Raw genomic sequence first — 24,637 nt, forward strand, 5'->3', positions numbered from 1 at the left:
CATTAGTAACAGAGCTTGGTCTTGTAGGACTTCTGACAAAATATTCTCCTATTTATATATTAAAGACATGAGGTTTCCATGATGCTGTAACTCTTAAAAATATGTTTGCTTTTAGCACACAAAAATAGAAATTTCATTTTCAGTGATTCTTATCATAGTGTCATTCTCGAATGAACTCGTGTCATTCTATAGGTCAAAGACAGTGGCCCAGAAATAGGCTCATATCTATTAGAAACTAAAGAGCTGCAGATTTCTACATTTTCTGCTCTAACCTTGACCTTATGGAGCATTAGCTCATTTTAAAAAGACCATCTTTGCCTGATACAGATGATAGTGGCCCTGAGTAGATTAGCCCCTGCCCTAGAAACCCTTAATTCTGTTTTCTATTAGAGACATATCCCCAACATCATTGCTGTCATTTTACAGGTGATTTTAATAGCTGAAATTTTAAGGTTTTTTTTTTTTAATTTATTTGTTGTTGTTGTTCTATCTTTCCCCTCCTCCTTCTAGCCCCAGCTCCAGTCAGAGAATTCTATTCCTGTAAGTCACTTATGTTTATTTCCCTGAAGAGCAGGATGATTCTAAGCAATGTAAGTCCCAGTTGCTAGAATGTTCTGACCTACACTAAAAACTGAAGTCATTCCCAAACTCATTTTTTTCTTCCTGTTTTGTCAGTACAGTTGGTGAATAGATGGATTATAATGGATAATATTTGGGCAAAACCTCAAAATATTATTAAATTATATTTAAAAGGGGTGAGACTGGCAAAGGCCCCTAATTAATTCGCAATCCTCTTGTTATTGGCAGCAAAATATCAAAAACTTTAATTTTTCCATTCCCTAGAAAAAAACACTTTGTTTATTGACCACAGTGTAGCCTCTGTGAGATAATGTCCACTTAGCTAATGCAAGGAGTTTGCATGTTATTCTGGGTTATTTAATACTATGCATTTGTCTTCAGGATATTTTTTCAGCTAAATTAGTATCAAAGCTGTTATCAGACAGTGGTTTTCTAACCAAATTTTCTTTCTATAAAATACAGCTTAAAATTCCATCTATCTTAAAAGCTTTGAAAGACTGAGACTCAACATTTTATTAGCAAGAATTGAAATGTAACATGGTAGAATTTTTATTCAGGAAAAGCCCTATTTCTGAGTTTGTTCTGAATGTTTTTAAGAGAAGGGTGATTTCACTGATCTCTCTTGTCCCATAAACTGAGGTATGAGATTTTGCTGTAGTCTGAACCCAAATAACTAACTCCATTTCAGTTCTGGTATCTCAAACCATCTGCTGCTAAATATGAGTCCACTTAAAAAATTCAAGTAAAAAAAGCCAATATAGTAATATTTTGAAAACATTTAGCATCATTTACTAAAAATGTGGATGAGGGAGCAAAAATACTTGAAGAATGTATTGAAAAGCAACGCATCTGTTTAATGGCTCTTTCACGAATCCCCATCAGTTTGGCATTGTAGAGAAAATCGCTACTAACAGCAGTTCTGCATGTATTAACATTTTGCCCTTTTTCCAGCAATGTTTGCTCACTGTAGCTCTACAATGGGGTAATAATAATGCTTATCTTATGGAATATTTTTCTTTTACTTCTCAAAGAAATGTATGTATTCAGCTATAAATATGTAAATATGTGTATTCTAATCATAGACATAAAATATACACACACGTATACAAAAATAAATATCTATACATACATACATGAATACAGAAATTTAACTAACCATAAATTTAACTTGCTCTCTAGATGTTGATGGGTGTTAACAATTCTTGCCATTACCTTCCATTAAGGTATTTCTTTGAGATTCAGGATTATTATTATCATTACTTTTTGGTACTGCCTTACTGCCAATTTTAACAACTGATTCATTAGCCATTAGTAGGAATCTAGATATTTTGAGGTTCTATTGTCTTCTAACATCTCCACTTTTACAAATGTGTCATAGAAGTGGTACAATTAGTGCTGCACTTAATTGGAGCACATCTTTTCAATTGTTTGTGAAATCTTGGAATCCCTTGCTCCATATTTCCTAACACATGATATTGCCAAATATTTGGATCTATTAGGATTGATAAATAGGATTCACTTTATGATTGAAGAGGGGGAGGAAAGGAGCAAATATACAGAGGAAATAAAATAGCATGCCTCCATAAATTAATTTTGCTTTTTGACATTCTTAGAGTTGCCTTTGTTCTGTTCAATGCTAATTTTTATTATACTGAGCTCGCAGAAATAGGCATCTCAGAATCAGTGCTTAATGCATTTCATCCTTTTGACACTTTTAGGGAAAAATGCAGTTTTGAAACTATCTCCTACCTCTTCGTTTCCTAATCTTATTCACCGCACACTCCCCGCCCCGTCCCCTAAATACGACCAAATATTGACTGACAGCTTGAAAGTGCTAATCGACTCATTCCCAATCATATGTGTTCAATATGTTGGCTTTAAAAAAAAATTAGGAGCCCAAATCTTTCATCTAATATCATCGCTCAATAGACAGACAGAATTTTAACTAGAGCAAATTCAAGTACAGCTTTCAGACCAGCCAAACCCAGGAGACAGGCAGGAGGTCTGCCCTTCCCCAGCCGTTCTTCTGTCTGCATTAGCCGTTCTTGCTCAGGCTCCATCGACCTGTCAGAGCCATCACAGTGATTGACTGCCCCGGCAGATGTGCTGCTATAACAGGTAACTTGATCATCCAGACCCATCTGTCTCTAAGTCCTCTTCAATTCACACTTTGAAAAATATTAGAGGTTGGGAGGGGTTGGATTCTTTGTTGTGATTAAAAAAAAAAAAAGTAGGCTATCTGTATTTCACAAAAGGTTATCCTCTAGCAAGTGAATGGAAATATATAGTATTTGAGCTCTTTAGTGAGATGAGCTGCTTCCAGGGCATATTACTATCCACATTTTAAATGGGCCAATGAGATGTGAGAGAATTTGCAAATCTGATTTCCAAAACAAAATCCAAAGTTAAGGACCAGTTTTAAAGAACAACCATGGTAATAATAGAATGATGTTTCAAAGATAACAGTTTCTGGGCGAGTGAGACAGATGGGCTGTTTGCGTAGAGGGAAAGGAGGGGAACCTCATACGATGGGGGCAGTCCCGTGTCTTCTATTCAGTGCCCACAGCCTGGCAAATGTTGTGACATCATTAAGCTGAATTGCTGATTTCAGATGGGTCTGGAACAAGAATGGGCAGGGGTAACTCAAGCTTCATGCTGAAATGTAGTTAACTAATTTCCTAGTGTCACTATTTCTGATAATTACTTTTCACCAAAATATTTTGCTGTGCTTGTGTGCAGAGGATTTCATTCTACAAGTCAACACCCCAAGTGTGGAGCTGTTCAGGATCTATCAACAGCTTCTATTAAGAGAGAATATAATCCTGGTGAGATCAGAGGCTAACGTTTTCTGTTTCTCAGTAAAGTCTATTGCCTACTCACTATCGAGGGATGAACACTGGCTGAGCATGACGTGGCTCAACATCTAAGGGAAAGCAACAGAGTGAAGCAAACAAAACAAGGTAAAATGAATAACGAATAACAAGAAAGCGACAGAACTCAATTTCTTTTTCCAAATGAGAGGAATAAAAATATGCTGAGTATGCAGTGATACTTGTAGAACCTGAAGAAATAAATGAACATGGAGAAAGACATAGACAAAGGTATCCATTTCTTCACAGAGCTCCTCTGCAGTTCTTTCATAGGCTAGTCCACAACCACACAGTTTGCCTTGGTACTAGAATATGCCAATATTCATACTGCTTCTCCGATCAAAATCAGATAATAAATACATTCCCCAAAGCTCTCTTTCTTGGCTAGGGATATAGATTGTGTTCTGGTCATAGTTTGCCACTTGAATAGCCAGACTCCATGGTTTGATGGAAATGAACATACTTTTTTCCTTTCGGACGAGAAATAGAAAATATAGCATTTTATTATTTTAAATTAACAGTAACTTTTCTTTCCCCTCCCTCCCTTGAGGGAGTTCAATTTTGCCATCGATATTGCTTCAAGAGGCAGTGAGCGGCAAGCAGTTGCTTGGGTTTAGTAAACCTATTTATTGCATGCTTCAAAGAGTTATTTACCACATAAAGCTTTAGCTGACTAATTCAGTTAGCAGTACTCACTCTTCTCCTCCATTCCTCAATTCCAACCCCAAGTGAAAAAAAAGTCATATATTTGAAACACAAATCTGTCCAAAATTTAATATGAGCTGAGAACACGATGACATAATTAAAAAAAAATCAACAATGTCCTCACGAAGTTATATTTAAGAGAGTTTACCATTTTTATAATAAAAAAAGTTAAATAAAGGGGAAGTGATCACTATTTTAGCAGTGTTTGTCGTTGCATACTGTGCAATTATTCGCTCTGAAGTCCTTTTAGACGAAATGGTATTTGCAAGCCATAGAGATCTTCAGTACTTGCGTGCCATGAAATCAGATCTGTAAGTATTCCTGATATGGAACAAGAGATTCTTTTTTAAACTCTTGCATTTTCATCTACTTCACATCATATAACTCACATTCTTAAAAAACGACTGAAGATTTTTCTTATTTCCATGTGGTTCCTGCTTTCTAAATTCTGTTGCTTGTTTTCTCCTTGGAGTTCTAAATGTTGCTTTAACATCTTTAGGTGTGATATAGATAGATTTAGAGTGATGTAGTTAGCAAGTCTCAAGCTGCAGCTTTTAAATACATTTGAAAACCTTCTTCTGAAGGAAAACAAGACACTCTTATGGGAAAGTTACACTTTATTTTGGAGGCATCTCCTGCAACTTTTCTTTCCAAAGATGCTGAATCTACTATGACTATTATTAACACGTGTGTGTAATTAATCCTCTATTGCTCAAGCTTTTTCGCATACAACTAATCAAGGCTAGTCTATTCTTTGGACAGCAGAAATACTAAATTTTTTAAAGAGGGACTAAGGTCTATTTTCCAAATTAGATTCAGTTGAATGTTTGAGAGAGTGCCCCTTTACATCGGTTTACACCATATGATGTGTCGATCCTCTTGGGCACAATTTGCCTCTCTGTGCTCTATCATGGAACTATATCGTCCTGCGTTCATCTCAACCCTGCCCTTGAAACTTTTTTTTAACTAATTATAGCCATAGAAAGAGTTCAGTGTAAATATGGTTTTAGCAGTTTATAACAAGAAAAGTGGTTTCCACTTACTTTAAATTCAAGTTCTGTATATTCAATTACTGTTAGCAAGCACTCCACCTACTGGCTGACGTGGTGCCAAGCAAGCAGACCCAGCATCGGAAGCGAATCGGCAGTAAAAGAAAGATATTTTCAACTCCGCCGACATGAAAAGGATTTCAACTTCCAGACTGTCAACCAGGATCAAGCATGACTCTGACTTGCTGCTCACCAGGGTTAGGACGATTCTTGGTACTGTCTAGACCAAGTGACAACTTAATTGTGAAGAAGATTCTCAGTAACAATGTGGTGTAGGAGGGTAGGATGGCTCAAGGAGAGGTGGATTTTGGTAAATAGGACAAAGAAGGAATCATATTCCAGAGCCTCAAGATGCCTTGTATGCCTATTTAGAGCGAATGCACATGCACACAAGCAGAGGTACAAAAAGCATTTTTTGTTTAAAAAAGAATTCTTAAAGGAAACGGGAGTTTTTAAAATGAGTCAGGATCACAAACATTGCATATGGCTGCTTCTTGTCCACCTGGATGTCAAATTAAAAAAAAATGTAACATTGCAGTGGCAAGAGTAAAATAAATGCTTGGAAAATTCCTTTAATCATTGCCCCCACCTCTGTGAACTTTTCAGCTTAGTAGTCTTGGTAATGAATAATTATATGACAGAGAGAGAGATTAATTTTAGGCATTAACAGTGAAATCAAGAGAAATTGAACCAGCTCTGTTCCACAATGTCAACATAAGGTATAAATCATAACTTTCTGCTACCCTAACCCACTCACCCGCCACTACCCATCTTGACATCTTTTTTTTTTAAGTACAGCTTCCTATGTAATTATTGCCACTGTGCCCATGTTATGGTATGTTGGGATATGGCAATAAACAATATGGCAATTAATGTGAAATAATACAAGAGCAAATCAAGGCACAAGGGCTAGATATAGAGGCAAAGCAGCAGGAACATTGAAAATAACCTTAATGGGCTGTTGATGTGGAAATACCTTTCCCAATATTGTCTCAGGGTGTTACTGTGAGCAGAGCTGGAAAAAAAAAGAAATGCTAAAGGGAGAATGTCGAACTCTACAAAAGGTTTCTTGGGGTCAACTGCATTTTATCGCCAACTTTCCATTTCCTTCGGGATTAATGAAGGATCATCATATGCTTTCAATACCACACGGGAAGGTCTCCTGACTCCAGAAACTCTCATAGTTTGCAGCTCAGCCAGGATACAATATGGCACTAAGTAATAGAACCTATTCTGGGTTGATGAATACTTGTGCACTGATACTGGAATAGCTTTATAACTGCTATAGTAAGAGCCCAGTAAACTGCATCCCAGATGCATGAATTTTTCTTTTGGCTTTGCAAAGGAAGTGTTCACAGCTAAGGGGCGGGGAGGGGGGATCAGTTCCATTAAGCATTTACCCTGCAAAACAGAGATTGTGGAATCTTAGCACATGACGACACAACAAAATTTACCTGACCCTTCCAAGCTAAGGAAAACAAGACAGAAGGTCCTCTCATGAGGCTGTATCATATATATGTTCTGAGGCTGTGCTGCCCATATGTTCAATAGGACTGTTGAATCTCAAAGTTATAATAATTTGCAACGAGGTGCCAGAACCAATTATTAAATATCATATGATCCAACAGAGATGAAATAAAAATATACAGGGTCGATTTTACTGGCTTTGACTATTATAAGGCATTTAAAGTACTTTGAATTTACAGTGTAACTTGAGGGTTGTATTAACGACTTCCTTATGCTAGAATTTTGTTCCCAGCTGAATATCATAAGCTAAATGCAGATGGCATACTTTTCCAAGGACAAAGGGAGTCTTGGCCTTATCCTTTCTTTTTGATTTGTATATCAACTCATGAAAAGGAGATAGGCTATTATGATATCTTCTACTAATGTAAACCTTTATTCAAAAGCGCAAATGACAGCCAAAAGTACAATTCAAGTGAGAAAAAAGGTAGTTGGGATAGTATCACAGAATGATACAATCTCAGCCAAATCGCTGTCTATGGTGTAGAAAAAGGAGCCTCTTAGTGTTCAGTATAAACGGATATAATGTATTTACCATGACATCTCTACAACACAAATGAGTAAATGTCTTAAATACTGAGTCTGATCTCAAAGCCAAGGTCAGTTCTCTCTACCTGATGGCTGAGGTTCTACCCTTAGTGAAATCAAAGGCGTGTGGATCAGCGGTTTACCTCCAGCAAAGCAAGTCATACAGAAGACCAAGGGGCCTCCTGGGCTCCTTCTGCTGTTATTTCAGGAGTACTAGTAAGGTTTCAGTCAAGTCCTCAGAATCAAAAGAAGACTGCTGGACCTCAGTAACTTATTGTCAGAACAAAACCATCTCTCTGAATGGATTTTCTTGAGAATCAAAGTTGAAAGGCGAGCTCCTGTAGTTTTATGGGAAAGAGAATATTTACGGCCTCTTCTTCAATCTCAGCATAGTGTGTCTGCACAGTCCTCTGTGTGATCACCTTGGGAGATTACGTACTGCCTTCCGCAGTCACTGGAGCACTGCAAGCATAGGACCATGTTTGTCTATGTATGTTTACAGCACCTGTCAGTTGATACATGCGAAACAAGAAGAGTAGTGTAAACTGATCCCCCCCCCCTTTGCTGAATTTTTAATGCAGTTCACCAGAAAGAAAAGCACAAACATTCTACTTTTCCAATGCTTGTCTTCCAAGCCCTCTTCTAATATTCTCTGGGGAGAGATGGCTTTCGATCTTGGTCAAAGCAAGTACCCATTTACTTCAGAATCTTCACTCTCTTGTCTTGGCTTCCTTCCTGTCTCCTAAAATGAAATTTATTTTATTTTAGCCACCTCTGAGCAGACTTGTGTGTATATATTTTCAGATAAATTGGATTGTCCATATGGATTTTTAAATCAGTTTTCGGATCAAGTTCAGAAATATGTAAACTGTTGTGTTGTTGGACCAGGCAGGACTAGAACATATCTCTCAGATGAAGAACACCCAATACTATAAAGTGATCTTTAAATGAGAAAACTAGAGTGTAAGTCAATTAAAGTGACCAATAATGGGAAAACAAGTACCCATTCCAAGAGCAATTGTCAGACATTTAACCCAAGGAAAGTTGCATTATACATTTTTATTAAATTGAGGCTATATTCACACTTATTGTGGCTTGAAATGTGAGCCAATATTTTCTATCTTTGGTTTCCTTGCTTTAAGATCTCTTAATGTGCATAAGATGTAATTCATAATATCATATGACTGTTTTAAGTTTGCAAGTTACTGTCTCCAAAGTTATAATTTAATTTAAATCAATAAATGCCCATTAAACTACTGTGCCCTCTCATAAAACAGTATCTGACTTGAGATTAATGTAGCAAGACCCTGGGATTCCTAAAACCTCGATTCTTTGTATTTAACCTTATTTACAACATAACACATCCAATTTTTAAAGAGCACTATCATTTAGCACAATATAAAGTATTAGCTTTCAAAGATGCATGCAATCCAATTTAAAAGCTCAGACCTGCTGTTTTTCAATAATCTTTGTAACAAGGGAAAGAGACAAAGATTAAGGTCCTAGTAACAAAAACAAAAAACATAAACACCCCACAATTATGCCTACTCAAATCCTTCCTGAAAGATCTGCAAAAATGATATTAGTAACTCTAAAAATAGTTTGTTGAAAATCTGCAAACTGATGGATCTTAGGGAGAGGAAAAAGAGAAAACGTCCCTAAATTTAAAAGGCATAATAGAATTGGTGAATAAGATCTCTACTTGCTTTCCAAATGGAGGTCTTCACAGTGAGAGGAAAGATAATGCCACATACCAACAGTAACAACAACAACAAAAGAAAAAAGAGAGAAAGAAAGAAAAAGTAAAGGAAAGGGAAGAGAAAAAAATAGAAGAAAAACAAGAGAAAATGTATTAAAACTCTTGGCTGAACAATTGCACTAATGTCACTGGGGAAATGTTAAACTCCAAAGTGACAGCTTGAAAACTGCAACGTGTCTATATGTTAATTTCTTAAGATCTGATGGTATTCAAGTTTTGCTCTGGGCCACTCAGAAGGGTGTGACTTCCTTGCAAGCTATCAGTTTCATTTCTCCTGTCAGGTAATCCCCCATGAATGAAAAAATTTGGAAATGTGAAAAAGGTTAGGAGAAAACATAGAATGTCAGGTAGTCTTGCCATGTCATGCCATTCTGTTTATCAATAATAATCAGTACTTAGCCCCATAGTAAACACCGGGCTAAGCACTTTCAGTATACTATCTCATTAAATTCTCTCATTATTCTTGGGAGGTATTTTTCTGCCCATTTCTCGTATGAGGTGGTAAAACATAGGAAGGATAAACGAGTTGCTGCAGGCCAGGGAAGGAGTAATGGCATAGAGATCCTTATCTCTAATGTACAATTCAAGTGAGAAAAAAGGTAATTGTGATAGTATCACAGAATGATACAATCTCAGCCAAATCTATTAGACAAATATCTCTAATATCCAAGTTCATGCTCAAAAATCTACTCTGTTGCTTCTTATAAATTTTACCCATTAAGAATTAACCATATAATTTTGAAATTGGAAACATCACATGCTAAATGCAGGCACATGGTTTGCTTCCCAGAAATGGGAATGAAGTCACAATAGGACCATTTGTAAAAGTTTTGAGAATAAAATGAACTAGTACCAGTATAGTATATAACACATAAATGCTATTCCAAAGTGTTAGATATTATTATTGCTGGCAAAGCCTTGTCAAATGATACAGGCTTCAATTTATAGAGTTCATGTAATGAAAATCAGTTCAAGAGAAAGATACAATGACCAGGAAGGGGAAAAGTGTTGAATGATGCTACCCCAAGTCCCCTCATTTTATCTCCCACACTTTCATCCTTGAACTCAAGAGGACCATGTCATCATGTGATGTGATTCATCCTGGATTGGTTGATTGTGTTGGAAGACAGAAAACAATACCTCATTTTACTTCAACCAATATCACACTCACAGAGAACTTGAAGCACAATCTTTTCAATAAAGCATTAAATTCAAGAACGACAGACAAGAAGGATTTGTGATCTGCTGAGGTTGCTTTTCTTTTTTCTTTAAGTGGAGAATAGTTGGTCTCTGTTTGGGTGCCTTCACTATCAATCATGAAATTATCTAACTCTACTTCCTATCTAACTCTACTTCCCCCAGTTTGTGTCTCATCACTACCATCCAGAATGGGCATAAGTATTTGTTTTAAATTAAATCTATGGCAAAAAAATGACTTAAGTTTAATTAAAATAATCATGGAAATGACTGTCTCACTCAGGTAAAGTAGAAGTGAATAAGGTTTTGTTTTGTTTTGTTTTGTTTTGTTTTAATTTGGGTAAAAGGGAATTAGGATCCTAGGTTTAACAAATAATAAAGAAACACTCGATTTTATAATAAATGATACTGAAAGACATCTGGTAAGGCAAGGAAGAGATGAGATGACTGATAGTTTCAAATAACTTAAATGTTTAAACTTGCTGATCTGTTTTGAACACTCATTTGTCTCCTTAACATTCAACACTTGGTCTAAAAACCTGAAACCTAAGAAGAAAAAAAAAATAAAACCCTGAAACCTGGATTCTGTTCGTTTTGGAGAAATAAGGGCTCTAAATATCTTCTAATTAGAGAAATGTTGAAACTGGCAAGTTGTGAAAACATGAATTCTAAGTGATGGAATGTTTCCAGGCCACGGAGATTAAACTGGTTGTGCCCCTGCCATGTAGTTGTTTTTGCCTCTGGGATTATGAATACTCTACTCAGTCATAGAAGAGTACAGAGACATTGAACTAGACACTCATAGAGCTTTCTATAATTTAGATAAGCAGGTATTTTCAATATTATTCAACTCACAGAAGGATTTTGGCAAACAGAATTCAGATTTTTTGAGTGAATATAATGATATTTTTGAAGTTTCAGATGTTCAGAAGAATGTTAGTCTAAGGGATAAATGTTGTTCCTAATTGAACTAAGTATATATTTATGACTTGAAGAGTTTGACTTTGGAATTTCCAAGGTTCAAATAAGGTTCATTTCTTCCTGTAAAAGACTAAGTGATGGCCTATGCTGTATCACTATAATTATTAGAAAATCCAAAATACCTGGTAATAGTTATCTGTCAGTGACAAGTGATACTGAGAACTTAGCTTTTTAATAATCTTTTTTTTTAAAGATTTTATTTATCCATTCATAAGAGACACACAAAGAAAGGCAGAGACATAGGCGGGAGAAGCAGGCTCCATGCAAGGAGCCCGATGTGGGACTCGATCCTGGGACCCCAGGATCACGCCCTGAGCCAAAGGCTGATATTCGACTGCTGAGCTACCCAGGTGGCCCGGTTTTTTTAATAACCTTTAAACTAGATTTTTTTTTTCACAATTGCAGAGACTATGAATTTTTTTTTTCTCCAGTTCCCTTTCCATCCCAAACAAACAATATAACCCAAGAGATGCTTTTTTGATTGTGGCCTGTGTTGGACAGTCTAAGCATCTAGACTACATTGATTTGATCAATGTAGATTAATCAGTAAGCAAAATGATTTTTGGGGAAGTGAGAATTTAGTTAATCATCAATACACTAAAACACCTTACTGACCTTAAAATACTCAAAAAATACTAACTATAGGCATAAATAATATAGATACTGTTTGTTTAGAAGATGAATTATTTAGCTCTGTGTTAGTCCATGTGAGGTGGTATAATTTCTTAGAACTTTGTTAAATGAGGACACAAATAAGCATATGCAAACAATAGTATTTGATTTATTAACAGACTAGTCATCACACAGCCAAAAAGTAAAAAATTCAGCCAATTATCTCAATTATCTCATATATAGTTGTATCAGTATCTATATTTCTATATCTATCTGTATCTTCAGATGTTTGAGACATCTAGAAATAGTTCTAGTTGCTTGGCTCTTCTTTGTTGCCAATAACTGATCAGACCAATATTAATCTAATCATTCAACAGTACTTAAGAGCTACAAGGGTAATAAAATGTGACTTCAGAAAAATATCAAAGCAAGATAGTTATTAAAATTTAGACCATATGTTTTGCCATATTAAGCTTATTTGCTTTAAAAGGTATGTCCCATATTTCTAATAGGAAAACCTACAGTATTTTAAGGAGATAACTTCATTATATACATCATTTGGTTGACTTCAGATTGACTAATTAATAAACTGCTTGACAATATGCATTAGAAATAAAGATTGAGTCAATATTTATTCCTTATACTCAAGTCCTACATGCTCATTTATTATGAGAACATATACATAGGCACACATGCACACTGGTGCCTAGCTTAGGGTCTGGCACTTGATTGGCATTCAATGTATACTGTCTGAATTAATAAATGGAGGCATGTAGTTATATAACTAAATGTGTCCTTATTTCTGAAATGTATAAGCAATTTTTTTAACCTGAGGAAGTCTTTATTTATATAACAATTTTTTTTTTGTATAACTAATTTTTAACTAAAGTTGCTTTTTTGACTTTAACCATCTCACACATGGTTGAATTATTATGGACCATTAGAATATAAAGTATGACTATAATGATTTCTCATTTTTAATAATTAATTTTATTGATAAAATATTATATGTACTTTCATACAGAGAACCAACATGGCATTTTATTTGTTAATAAAAAAATTGGAAAACGTGTTCTTATTCCCTATTCCCTGACTCTAAAACTAGTCTGATGCTCTGGCAGATTGAATTGCCTTACTGTTAATTTGGGTTACATAAGAGGTAATCAATATATTTTAATTCCAAAGACTGGGTTCCCTGAAAAAAATCAATAAGAAATATCATTTTCAATGCCATTTAATTTACATGATTTGACTATCCAGCTATTCTACAGTTAAGTTTTGTTTTTATTCAATGGGTTGAATGCTGTGTTTTGTTTTCAACAGATGTGACTTTGAGTGCACTGGAGAACAATTTATGCATTTGGCTTAGAATTTTAAATGAACATACCATCTAATGATTTGCCCAGTATAAGCAGTCACTTTAAGAACTAGTACTGAAAGCAAGAAAAATTACTTAAAGGATCAGTTACATCTAAAATGATGAAATCAATAACAATATTTTCTGTGGGATTCTTTCTCTCTGATAAGCAAAATCTTTGCTTAAAAGCTGCATTAAAATTTAATCACAATCTGTGTGCTTTAGCAATTGATAATTTCTGGACAGCTGTCTTCTGCTTTGTTTAAGTCTTGTGTTCCTTCTGTTTAAGTTATGCCTTTTAATAGCTGGATTAAGTACATTTTGTTTTAAAATATATTGTTAGAATATGATCATATTTTATCATCTTCCAACAGTGGTATGTGGTTTTGTATTCCTTTGCAGCAATGTTGAAACTCAGGTCAAGGCCTCCACCTCATGGGTGGAGACTACTGGAAACTTACATTAGATCTACCAGTCTTTGACCTTAATTTTTTTTTCTCTGAATTCTATGTGAGTAAATAACAATTCATACCAGTAATTTTTAGCTTTAGACTATGAGCTGGAATCACCTCTAATTTATCTTTGTTTACCTAGTTCCTAATATTTTGCCACATATTGAATAATGAAAATATGTGTTCAAGGATTTACTAGGGAATGCTTAAAGATATTTTCTTATATACTTTTAAAATTTCCTTAGAAGTGATCTCCAAGAACTACCTCAGCTATAGCAATTGAATGTATATGTGTACTGACATCTTCAATCTTTAAAGGGATAGATGATCACTTTTTAAGTATCAGTACTTCATCAGTTAGCACAGATTATGTAACAGCCAGTTCAGCAGTTATTGCTATTTCACAGTTCCCCTCTCTGTGTGTTTCAAAGGAAGAGAATAAAGAAAGATGATCTTTCTAAGTACTTCCTCTGATTACATGCCTACTCTCTAATCACCTAACACAACTGCCTGAACTTAGAGTGATAATGTCATATTTATTAGAGGATGACTATTTAAAAGAATCAATATGTTCGATGTTAGGCTATGCGTTAAGTTTTGAAGGCAAAAAAGCAGACACAGTGGTCAGATTATAGTTTCTTGTGGTAAAATAGTTTTTATTATGTTATTTTAACGTACTCAACTAAATCAATAAGGTTAACTGCATATGCCAGTATTAGAATCAATAAAATTTGTACCTTTTCAATAGTATCATTTACGTGCTGGTATTTACTTTTATCTTTGCATCAGATGCTAATTAATTAAATACTTCTGCTGAAACTAATAAATAAGTAATAATTAGATAAACACATTGCAAAAACATAATTCGAAAGAAGCAGATTGAAGTGGCTAGGGAATATAAGTAGCCATATAGTATGTCAATTAAGAGAAAAACTGAAATATTCCAAATATGTCCACAATATGTCCAAATATGTCTGCAATATGTCCAAATATATGCACAATATTGCAAAATTTAAAATAGTGCATATTTTAACATATATAGAAAATGTAACATGGACCTTTAGGGTAGTTATCTGAAAATAAAAGATTATTGGTAATGTTGATTTGAAAGTACAATTTATATAAAATTTAATCTGTAAGTCAAAACATGTTCTTTAGATAACCTAATTCTTGATATGTATAAATTATGTAAGACAGGTGAATCATTCAACCGTAAGTGGGCACCTTATTCCCTTGAATAAAATTGCTCCTTGGGGTCGGGGGCCAGTGAAGTATTTGTCTTAAAATGCTGTAGCAGGTTATGTTTGCAATATGCCTCACTTTTAACATTGTATCACAAAGAAATTTACAGATGGGATAAAGTAATTTAAGGATGTTCTGTTAGAAAGCATACAGCAAATGAAGACTTGAGAGTGTAATCTCCATAAATTACTAGTGCTAGGGTTCTTTTCATCTTTATTTTCTCATCATCATTTTTTTAGGGTTCTATATTCTAGTGTGTTATGTTTAAATGTTCAGGCACTAAAACTGCTTTTGCAAAATAACCCTAGAAAACCATAAAAATTGCAAATCCTTCCAGGGAATTAATCTGAAGTAAAATCGTTTTAACATGCTTTCTTTTCCCCCAGTAATTTTCAGAAGCATTTTTTCTAAGATCAAATTTTGACACTATCCTTTTTTTTTTTCACACTATGATGTGACTCCTCCTATTATTAAACTTTATGGTTTGAAAAGTCTTCCTTATTTTACTGCCTCCAACATATTAGGTTACTTTTTAAAGAAAAGGTGAACGTATTAGCATTACATAAAATGCTAAAGTGACAAAGAGTTAAACTAAGAATTTTAGATGAATACACTAGCAGTTTGCCATTCTGACAGCAAAAGCCAAGCTAGTGCTTTAAAAAAATGCAAGTTTGAAAAATGCAAATGGTGTTATCCAAATATGCAACCATATGTCCATAATACACACATTTTTGGGGGAAAAATTTGTAAAGATTTCTATCACAGCATTGTATCTCAAAATGGAGGGTTTTTAAAAATATATATATAGTGTTCTCCAGATGATGGTAAGATATTGAAATTATCTTTCAAAATCTCCTATACACATGATAGTGAAAAATTCATTATTTTTCGGTTTACATGGAAATCTGGCTCTGTTTTAATATTCCACTTGGGTAGGTGCTCTAGTTTGTCTAAAAGACAGCAAAATTGTCCAAAGTATCCAGATTTTAGTCATAAAATTTTCAATTCAGACAAGTAAAGTTTAAAATACAGTCCTTTTTGATAAATTAGCAGTCCTTGAAACTCAAGGTCTAAGAGACAAGGAAAAAATATAATTAGTTTGAGTAATGTTAAGCTGTGAAATTTGGATAACCTTTAAGCAACTTTGCTCTGTTGATCACAGCATCAATAACAATAGGAGAGTGGAAGCCAAATGCAAGTGGTGAAACCTCCAACAGGAAAATATCAATTAATCTTTTTCAATAGAGTTGAAGTATGGGTAATCCTCTCATTAAATAGTTTGAACCTTTTTCTAAGTAAACAAAGGAGGGATAATGAGTGATGTGGTCTGACTTGTTTACATGGAGAATCTTCAAGAGGCTTAGCATAACCTCTCAACACAGAGGTCTTCTTAGCCACTGGCCACTAATTACCCTCTTTTAAAGGTATTTGTGTAAGCAAAGAGACTGTGTTTTCAGACTTAACATGAGAATACCATTTAAGTGCCAGTATTTTATACGTTAGCCAACATATTATGAAGTGTCAAAATCTATGGGATCCTCAGAAACAAACCAAAAATTATTTCCATTATGTATTTGAATGAATGTCCATTTTCTTACAATTCTTGTCAAAAGAGTTATTTCTATTATAAGAAATAATTTGTGTCTAACTGCTGGAGATAGAGTATAACTATTGCTTGAACTACACCATCATCAGTAGACCTCCAATCACTGAAAATTCTGTGTTGGAAAGGAGAAGAGAGGACTGGAATTAACATTTGTTATGTCATCTGCCAACCGGTTTGCCCTTGATATTTAAGCAATTTGAGAGTAAATACATTTTTCAATCTCTTGCAAACCATGGAAGTGCCATTTAAAAGCCACTTGATACCTTCAAATTTCTGTATGATATAAGCATTAAGAGTTGTTACCTATTGCTACAAATGTTTTTTGTTTGTTTGTTTTTGTTTTGCTACAAATGTCTTTAATGCACCAGGTATACATCTATAATGGATCTACAAGAAGAGAATTTTACCATGATTTTTACCCAAAGCCCACATTTCTTACCATGCTTATTCATAATGTAGTTACCTCAGTGAGCTTTTATGTGACCCTCATATATAGGAATGAAATGAGTATCAGTAACCTTAATGTTTGCAACAGCACTGTTATAATTTCTAAAAGACAGTCTGTGTAGGAAGTTAGAATTACTAAATTCATCAGCACAAAACCTTGTCATAAAGAAGAGGTCAAAATTATGAATAAGGGACAAGAGAGATGAAATTCTTAAATAATTCTAGCCCTAGTAAAAATGATTTTCATTTTTTGGCTACCTACTCTTCAATAATTCACATTGACAATGCTATTTTGATGCTTTCTTTTGATTCTGCTCTGTGAATTAAAACATGAAAAGTGGAAGGGTTTTACATGAAGAATTCGGAACAAAAAGAAATCTCTATTTTCACATCTATGATCTGTGATAGGCTGCTATTTTCTTTATGTCTGTATACTTCATTTATTTTGAAGTACAATTTCATTTTTTAATGTAACAAAGTGGCCATGTGGACATATAGTTTATACATTTATGGGTTCCTATAAATCTATAATACTCTTGAGGATAAAACTTAGAGACAAACGAATTAAAAGAAAATTGGAAGTCTACAGTTTTGTCATTAGTCGTCCAATATTTAAGTAATATCTCACTTTGGAAACAACATTAGAAGTTAGCATCAGAAATTTGTTTCTTATTCCATTTGAGTGCTTTACATGTCATATAAAGTTAAAAAACACTATATAAAATTTTTGGATGTAAATATAGCCAATTGTGAGATAGTACACAAGTTGCTTATTTGCAGATTTTTATGAATTACAGGGATTTTATTAAAATGTCTCTAAGAATCATTTTAGCTCTATGATCTATGAAATTGGTATAGATGTTTACATGGAAAAATCATGAATTCACTTACCGTTATTTTTTTTAAATGTATCCCAATAAATTCTTCACACTCTTGGTGGAAATTTTGTTATTATAAAACTTTAGAAAAAATAAATATATATGTGTGTGTGTATTATATAAAGTGTATTTCCTATAATAAAGTAGGGAAATACATATGAATAAAGATGTGACATATTCTGAATTGATAATGCAGTTACTGTGGGGGAAAAACAGAATTGCTTTTTAAGAAAACAGACATAGTAGATTTTTGCCCTTAGAACAATTTCTTCATAGTGACACAAAAAGCTCAGTGTGTGTAGGAAAACTGAGTCAAAGTTTACTTTTGTTATGCTTTGTGTGGTTGATGAAATTCCACAGCATCTAAACACAAAAAGCATCGTATTTAATAAAATCACAAACAAAATATCCTTCCTGCCCTTATGCTTGTTTATTTTCCAAGTTTCTGTTTGTTAGAGATTGTCTATTATTGGAAAATTAATTTAGAAATGCATTTACACCTACACAGTCACCAGTTGATTCCCAGATACTTGTGGAATAGCTCACTGTTGGTTAAATGAGAGGTGTGTTGGCCAATTAGCATACAGTTGAGTTTAGTTGATTTACATATTTCTGTATCTAATACTAGAAGCTATTTTCTATGCCACTCAAAATATTATTTGGTTAGATTTTATTATAGTGAGAATTATAATTATGAAATGCTATCATATAACAAATAGAAATAAAGCTTACTCTTAAATTACATTTTCTCTTAGGTATTTGAATTTCTGAGGAACTCACACAATCTCAAAGAATATCAGTAACTTTGCCTATTTGCTCTTTAAATATATAGTCCAGAATGATAAATTATTCATATAAAACAGAGAAGGTATTTGGTATACTTGTTACATGAAAGAATGAAAAATAGTGAGTTTTCATGCATGCTGTTTTATCATTGTTAGCATGACCTGAGGACCAAGCAGGGCATTTTTATCTTCTTCCTATTTATAACACAGAAGACAGCTTCACAGTCATTAGAAGAATGCTATATGTGCCAAATCCATCATCCACCCTGACATTCTTAAATACAATATTTGAACCTTATCATCATACCATGTAATATAAAACCAAAATTTTATGCCTATTCTGGTTACTTAAACCTTTATTTTTCAGAATTGAAAAAAACCCTACATTTTATTTATCATTATTAATAGGTCTGATCCTTTTAGAAAAAAATAAATTAGACCATTTACTTTGGGACAGACAATATGTTTTCCAAAATATGGTAAGAGTGTGTCAAAATCGCAGAAAATTGTTCACTGATCTGAATAAAATTATTATGATTTTTTTTACCACCATCACCATGCACACACCTACAGACCAAGTTTAGCCTCAACATCAGCCAACTTCAGTTGCCTGTAAGACAGGGAGGCTGTCATAAAGCCCTAAAGAGAAGATGGAGGGTTGGTTTGCACAGAGAAACAATCTCAGTAATTACCTCAAGAATATCAGTAGAAGCAGAGCACCAATGCTGTCCCTGATCTTACCATAACCAATCTCTTGTACATTCTTGAAAAAAAACTCAGTCTTTAGACATGATAATTACCTTAGCTTCATTATTTAAAGAAAGGGAGATCCTGAGAACTCTGGGACAAAACCCATTTAGGAAAAGCTTCTCTGCTATGATCCTCACCTCTCTGCTTTTTTACAATGAAGAGAGAAGACATTCATATTTTTTCAGCCCCTGTTCTCCTTGTTTTGAGTGAGGGGGAATGAAACATTTAAAGCAGCAGAGAAAGAAAAGTCACAAATGAATCACTAAGTGGAATAAAATCTATGCTTTAATCAAAACTTTCTGTGACTCATCGATACTTTTTTCTCCTTCACAATATACCATGGTGAAGTCACTGCCTTAGTCACTCAATCAAGGGAGAATTGAATTTGAGTTCATTTCTAAAAATGAAGTCATAAAATTTCTCTGAGTGAAAAATGACGAACTATATTAACTCAGTTTGCATACATCCCAAATAAGGCAGGGAAGAAACTTGATTTGTAACTGTTGATGTCACTAGAATTCAAAGATGTGTAAAATTCTTAAGCTTGTTCTTCATTCAAATTTGATGAAAGAAAGTACTTTCTTCACTTCTGTAGATTTCCAAACTTAAAAAAAAAATTTCTTCAAACATTGTAGCTAATTCCTAAGATAGAGCTCAATAGGGCTATGATATGGAAAAAAGCAATAAAAATGTGGTAAATAGAATGTGTCAGTATTTATAAAATTCATATCCCCCAAAACAAACCTCTTAATATATATATATATATTAATTTATCTGTCTTTGTAAACAGCAAGAACTTATAAATTTGTCACTCAACACCATACAGTCCCCACTGATTTCTTTTAATTCAAATTAGAAACTACAAACCTCAATATTATAAAATAGAAAATGTTAAGATTATATATATGTATATATATATACACACACACACAACAGCAAAAACACACACATACAGACACACACAAAACAACTTGTAAGTGCTATAGAACAAAAATTAGCAGGTTTTTCCATGGACAGATTTTATTTAGATTCAAAAAAAGGCTTTATGAAGACCAATTGAAACTATGGTCAGAATAAAATGAGAATTGGTCATTAAATCAAATAAAATACTCTCCTTCATATATCATTTTGATTTGAATTGCATGTGCATGGGATTCCCTGATGGATCTGTGGAGGAACTAAGGTATTTATTATAAGAAAATGCTTAGACTCTCTAAAACTGTGCAAAAAAACCCCAATTCCTATGGCACTGTTGGTAAAATAGGTAAAATACATTGAAAAATATTATCTTATTTTCTGAATTTAGATTTAGATCTATTATTGAAAAGATAGTGCTGGCATATTTGGCTAAGAATACATAAATATTATTTTTATGTGTAATGAATGTCTTGACATTTTGAGAGGTTAAAGCCCTTAAAGGATGTCTGTAAATAGGCCATATTGCTTGATACAGTTTTGGTTAAATGGATTACCAGGGTAGTTCTCTATCGCTTAGTTCAGCTGGGAAACTTTCAGCATGGAGTCAAGGACCCTTGTGCTTTAGAAGTTCATTCTGAAATGTCCATTGCTACTTTCAGGAAGTTCAGTCAATGTGCCTTTGGGAACTTAATCCCAATAAAGAAAGATCATATCTCTTCAAAGTCCAGAAGTGCTGTCATTTTGACCTTTGTCGCACAGCAGAAAATGAAGAGTAATACCATGTCCTTTCTTGCTCTCTTCCCTCTCCATGTTTCTAAGTTCCTGACCCCTCTATCTTCTTCTATACAAGAGAAATGACCTTATTTTATCTCTGTAATCTCCCCAATAAAGGCACTGAACCCAACTTCTTGGGGTTAATTATCTGATCCTCTCTGACCATCTTCCTACTCAAAGCTTTTGTGCTGTTAGAATTTCCCTCTGCTTGTTTTGTTGATTGCCCATTAGGTGGGACCCTAGCTGAATAAACACCAGGCCAAAAAGATCTACATGTACTTTTTTTTCCAGAGTAAAATATCCTTCATTTCAATCTCAGACTAAAATGAGACTTACCCACCCCTCTCACAAAGCCTTTAGGAGATTCTGTTCAAAAGCTGAGCCAAACGATTTTTAGGAGAGATATATTACTCACTAGGTTCTCAAATAACTACCTAGAAAATTATTAGAAAGCACAATATCCATGCACACACATTTCTTGGCATTTGAGACAGTTGATTTTTAATATTTTCTTTCAAAAGTACACAATAAATTAACTTTAAGTCAATGCAACTCATAGAAAGAGAAGGATGGAATTTCAGAGCCAAAAAACCCAAAAAGTTCATCCTTCTTAGGTTATCGCATTCCCATAATCTCATTCCCATAATTGCATTCCCATATACTCCATAGCACAGAGGAGCCTGGGATGGTAACTCAGATATTTAAGCTATGTATAGTTTACCTGGGAGAGCTTTTTATAAGAATTTTTGAAAATTAACTAATTATTTAAGATGTGTCAAAACTACTGGTTGGGGATGATCATTGCGTATCGTATGTAAGTGATCAATCACTAGATTCTACACCTGAAACCAATGTTCCACTGCATGTTAACTAACAGGAAAGTAAATAAAAACTTGGAAAAAAAATTTTAAAAGAGAGATGTGCCAAATATTAAATTTTGAAAAACAGACATTTTTAAAATGGAGGTTTCTTTTACCTTAGTTATATTGATTTCAGTAGAATTTCCTTAAAGGCCCACGGCATTTAAGTACTCTCCAACCCACTGAGTTTCCTATTCATTTCTCAGTCCTAAAAAAAGTAAAAGAAATAGATTAAGACTTAATAGATGTTAGACTAGGTAAGTCTGACAATTTCCAGGTGAGAAAAAGAGTTCAGATTTACTCAGTGTAGAAGTGCCGGGTTGATATTTGACTTTGTCCACATTACATGTATAGCATTCACCAACCTGGTTCTAATCAACCATGCCTGCAGTCTTGCTCTTTCCCACCACAGAATCGTCAGTAACCAAAGAAAGTCAGATTGCACATAACCATAAGGGAAAGTCCTCAAACTTAGTTACTGATAATTTCCTCCAGAAACTTTCAGTTTTGGGGGGCTAACCCAGGAGCAAAATAATAATAATAATAATAATAATAATAATAATAATAACACCAATAACATAATAATCTAAGGAGTATATTTCTTATGTACCTTGTATCAACACTTTTTGAGAGAAAGTAACCCTAAACAAAATATTCTCACAGGGAGGCATAAGGCTAGAGGCAACCCCAATGGTACTCTGAAACAAAATTGACAAGCTTTGTTGCTTTTCAGTATGACAAAGTAGTAACCCATATTCCAGATATGAATTTCTTCAGGGCGGACTTAAGTGAACAGGTGTCAATTTTGATAAAATTCAATCTCATAAGTAAAAATCAACTCTCTCTCTCTTGTACTTGGTGTTTATGGGAAACTATGAACTTCTTAATGTTCTTAGTTTATTCTAGATCCTAGAACAATGGAAGAAGATGGGAAACCGATTCTGAGAAAACAGCATCTTTGGTAAGATTATAGAATTTGTAGCTCATAGAGAATTTCTAGATTTCAGGGACTCAAGCAAATATTTTCACTAATATGTTTGGTATTAGGTTATGTCTTTGGGAAGTCATATTTTTTAATGTCAGTCTTTATTATCCAAAGGAAAAGGAGACATAGAAAATAGATGAAGAACCATATTTTTAATCTAATGAATCACATCCTAGAAAATGACAAGCAAGCACAGCAGAGACATAATAAAGAGTTCCTATAGTTAAAATTACTAGTTATTTGCATAATCCCAACATCCGTCTGTTAAAACAATATGTACCCACATATTTTTTGTTTCAAAAAAGAACAGCAGGCAAAATAGCCATACAGTTAAAATTCATGGATTTGAAAAAAAATGATATATGATGAAGTTTATTTATGCTGAATAAATCCCAAATTTACTTTTTCTTTAGTCAAAGTTTGAATATAGTACCGCTTCTTAGTTTTATGCCAACTTTTGAATAAATGAGTTATAAGAGGTAAAGCTATTGGTTGATAACAGAGAATATAATAACAGTACTCACATTTTGACATTTCTATTGCACCTTTCACATTGAGAAAATCCAAAGCAATTAACCTGAAAGTCATTTCTATAGTCTTGGGATTTGCAAGCCCCAACTGAATCCAGTTATCTTCTAAGTCATCTAAGAGTATAAGTAGAGCATCCACAGCTCTGTCGACCTGTCAACCTACCTTACTGGCATTTGCTACCAAAAGACCTCCAAGGCCTTCAAATGGTGGTCAATTTCATAAAAAAGAAGGAAAGCCTGCTTTCCGTGACAACATTCATGGACCTGGAGGGCATTATTCTAAGTAAAATAAGTCAGAGAAAGACAAATAGTGTATGTTCTCACTTTCATGTGGAATCTAACAAAGCCCAACTCCTAGAAACAGAGTAGAATGTGGTTGCCAGAGTGTGGGGGAAATAGGGAGATGTTGCTAAAGAGATACATATTTCCAGCCATAAGATTAAGTTCTGGAATCGAATTACAGCATGGTAACTATAATCAACAATGCTGTATTATGTACCTGAAAATTGCTACGAGAGTTCATCTCAAAAGTTACCACTGCGTATTCATTTAAAAGTGGTAATTATGGGGCACCTGGGTGGCTCAGTGTCTAAGCCTCTGCCTGCCTTTGGCTTAGGTCGCGATCTTGAGGTCCTGGGATTGAGTCCCACATCAGGCCCCCCTCAAGGAGCCTGCCTCTCCCTCTACCTATATCTCTGCCTTTCTCTCTGTGTGTCTCTCAAGAATAAATAAATAAAAATCTTAAATAAATAAAAAATAAAAGTGGTAACCATGTAAGGCCATGGATGTGTTAACTAACCTTACTGTGGTAAACATTTTATAATATACATGCATACGAAATCATTATATTGTACAACTTACAGTAACATGTGTTATATGCCAATAATATCCCAATAAAGCTGGAAAAAACATATATAAATGATGCTAGTAAAATAAATAAGTAAATAAATGATGCTAGTCTAAAACAATAAAGGCCAGTTGGTCATAAAAGCTAGTATCATTGTTTACCCAGGAATGAGCCACACTAATTCACTGACTTTACACTTGAGGGCAAGGCATACCCAGCCATTAAGCAGCTTATTTGTCAATCAAATAGAATATTAGCATCTTGATGTTTTAAGCATCCTCATGTTATAGAATTCAGGTTTTTACTAAATACAAGAAACACATGATTTCTGTTGTATCAGTCTCTGTCTTAATATCCCCAGTACAAATGCAGTTCTAACGATGACGTATCTTCTGCTCTTTA

The 24,637-nt window shown here is 34.1% G+C and overlaps 1 long non-coding RNA gene across 2 annotated transcripts in view; it reads right to left on the reverse strand.

Annotated features, from left to right (window-relative positions):
* LOC112926577 (uncharacterized) overlaps positions 1 to 24,637 on the reverse strand; it is a 459,344-nt gene that overhangs the window by 307,612 nt on the left and 127,095 nt on the right. Inside the window, exons 6-7 of one of the 2 annotated variants that reach the window (XR_012002120.1) lie at positions 21,990 to 22,081; positions 7,083 to 7,997 (exon numbers count right to left, since the gene is read on the reverse strand). This is a non-coding gene — a long non-coding RNA (uncharacterized lncRNA). Of the gene's footprint in view, positions 1 to 7,082; positions 7,998 to 21,989; positions 22,082 to 24,637 lie in introns of those variants that run through there. The other variant, XR_012002121.1, reaches the window with a different exon arrangement.

The sequence above is a fragment of the Vulpes vulpes genome, chromosome 6 (assembly GCF_048418805.1).
Source record: "Vulpes vulpes isolate BD-2025 chromosome 6, VulVul3, whole genome shotgun sequence".
Taxonomy (NCBI): Eukaryota; Metazoa; Chordata; class Mammalia; order Carnivora; family Canidae; genus Vulpes; species Vulpes vulpes.